The sequence below is a fragment of the Monopterus albus genome, unplaced genomic scaffold, assembly GCF_001952655.1.
Source record: "Monopterus albus unplaced genomic scaffold, M_albus_1.0 scaffold267.1, whole genome shotgun sequence".
In the NCBI taxonomy this organism is placed as follows: Eukaryota; Metazoa; Chordata; class Actinopteri; order Synbranchiformes; family Synbranchidae; genus Monopterus; species Monopterus albus.
Genome location: NW_018128147.1, coordinates 1332502 through 1334760, shown reverse-complemented (window position 1 = coordinate 1334760; position 2259 = coordinate 1332502). Strand labels below are relative to the sequence as shown.

General features: G+C 42.1%; 1 protein-coding gene across 1 annotated transcript in view; it reads left to right on the top strand.

The window, feature by feature from the left end:
* The first annotated feature begins 10 nt into the window (after positions 1–10).
* The window catches only part of amot (angiomotin), a 125969-nt gene continuing 123720 nt past the window's right edge, over positions 11–2259 (top strand). Inside the window, exon 1 of the mRNA XM_020621735.1 lies at positions 11–283. The gene's annotated coding sequence lies outside the window, so the exon portion shown is untranslated. The remainder of the gene's footprint in view (positions 284–2259) is intronic.

Here is a 2259-nt window from a genome sequence, read left to right as displayed (position 1 = left end):
GGGAGCTTCCTGCCACTCCTCTTGTAGCTACTACTTCCCATCTTATTGGTTAAACATGAAGTTTGTGAGGAAGGACGGAGGCTTTGTAGCCACAAACGAGCGTTGTTCCCGGAGAAAGGATTAAGGCCATTTCCGAGGTATACGATTGACCGATTGATCGCAGAGGGAGGTTTTGCGCAACCAGAGTCGCTTCGGTACTGCAGGAAATGACACAAATAACAGCAAAGGATGTTTCGCCGAGCTGAAAGGCCGAGAAAGTTAACGACAGAAGCTCTGTAAAAAGGTAAAACTTTGTTGACATGAGGTTAAGAAGTTTAAAACTTCGACGAAAGTGTGTGGTCTTGTGTCGAAGTGTGTTCTCCCTTCGGATTGTTCCCCTCCCGTTATAAGAGTGTTACCCGGAGTTTCCGTTGGGCTTCAAATCGGTGTTTTCAGTTCAGTGTCAGGAATACGGTCGGTTCTGCGTAAGGAGAAACAGACGCACAGTGGGTTGCGCGCACTGGTCTGGGCTCGTACTAACACCAAAACTGGATCATGAGCCAGTGTCACAGAGAAAGCTACGCTTTTATAGAACTCTAAAATTCTCACAGTTTAATGAATAAGACAACTGAATGAAAGAATCAGTTTGGCAAGATGACCATGAAATTGTAAAATGATCAAACGTGTTTTTAAAATTCAGCTCATTATTATGAAACTGTTCTTGTTTTAAACACCTACTTAATGATATAAAATTAGTTATTAGAGATTGCCTTTATTTAAGTCAGTTTTTATTTGAGAACGGTGGTTTTCCAAAGTTCACCTTGCTGGCATTGTTGCACCAGTAATCCGGATATGTTCCGGAGTATTTTATTTTTATTGTGTGAATGCTGTTCAACACCATCCACACTCCTGAGATCCAGTTCTTTACTGTTCGCATTTCTTTTGTTTTTTCCACTTAACTACTTCAGTAACTTTCAGCTAGAAACATTTTTTAATCTTTAATGGGTTTTGAATACATTTTATGGTGGTTTCAGACATTTCCAGCCTCCCCTATTCGGCAGCTTTACAGTGGGTGATGACTAATGAAATCACATATGGCATATTTTTAAGTATCAGCAAACATCAGATCGCTGGCAAAGAGAATCGACATGGGATCGTATTGTGTGCTACATGTAGCAGAGTATTCTCACACTGTGGTATCACTACTGATCTGAGTAAGGTTGACAGGTGTGTGACAGTGTGATGCTGTATGCTGTACTTTTATTGTCATTTCAGCCTCTCCTGCAGACCCATCAGTAGGTTCTTGCTGGCAGAGGCCATGCTATCCGTGCACCTGTCCCTGCACAGTATGTACTTAATACTGTTGTTGTCTATTACGAGTGTTTCGTGTTTAAAGTTTGCGGTCGTGTCACCAAACGTGGTTTTCCACATTGAGAGTATAAACATTGCATACAATGCATGCCGTTCCTTTAATCGCAATATCTCAGTCACCTGACTGTAAGAGTAGGTCTTTGTCTTTATCAGTCTTAGGGCTCACTTTTCAATGTTAGTATTCTAATATTCGAGACCCCGTCCCCGCCACAAAAAAGTTGCGTAAGACCTACAATCTTGTCAGCAAAGCTCCGTTTGTGGAACTCGTTCTGGTCGCAGCTTCCGCTGATCGTCGCTGTTTCTGGTTAAAATGACATCCAGCGAGGTCACACCAGCTGTCGCCAACTGACGTGAACTCCATGACTTAAATCAATGAAAATGAAATGTGGCCTCACTACAGCCGGCGGACAGAAGGACAACACGCTGTCGGCTGCTAGCCGAAGATCGTTTATAGAGCGGAGAGGCATCACTCTGTAACACCACTGAATAATTACAGTGGACTGAGGGCTTCTCTGTCGTTCCAACAGAGTGAGACGTCTTCACTGGTGAAGCTATCAGTCGATCTCACGTCAATGATGGAAACCCAGCACATTGTGTCTACATGCACATGGTTATGGAGATCCGTCATCTCTATATCCGTTACTTTAAATATTACATAGTAAGTTCAGTTAGCTTTTTGTTTTGTTTTGTTTGTCACTTAACACTGCACCTTGTGTTCACTGTCTAGTAACTGTTTTTATACCTTTTTGTTTGATGGTCTTTACTGCACTCTGTTTTGGTCAAGAGCATACTAATGTTGTTGCACATGACTGTGTAATGACAAGTAAGTCTGTTCTATTCTATTCTATTAATCTAAAGTACCCCTAGATGGGTAAAGAGGTACTTTTAGCTCCAGCACAACCTCAGCTC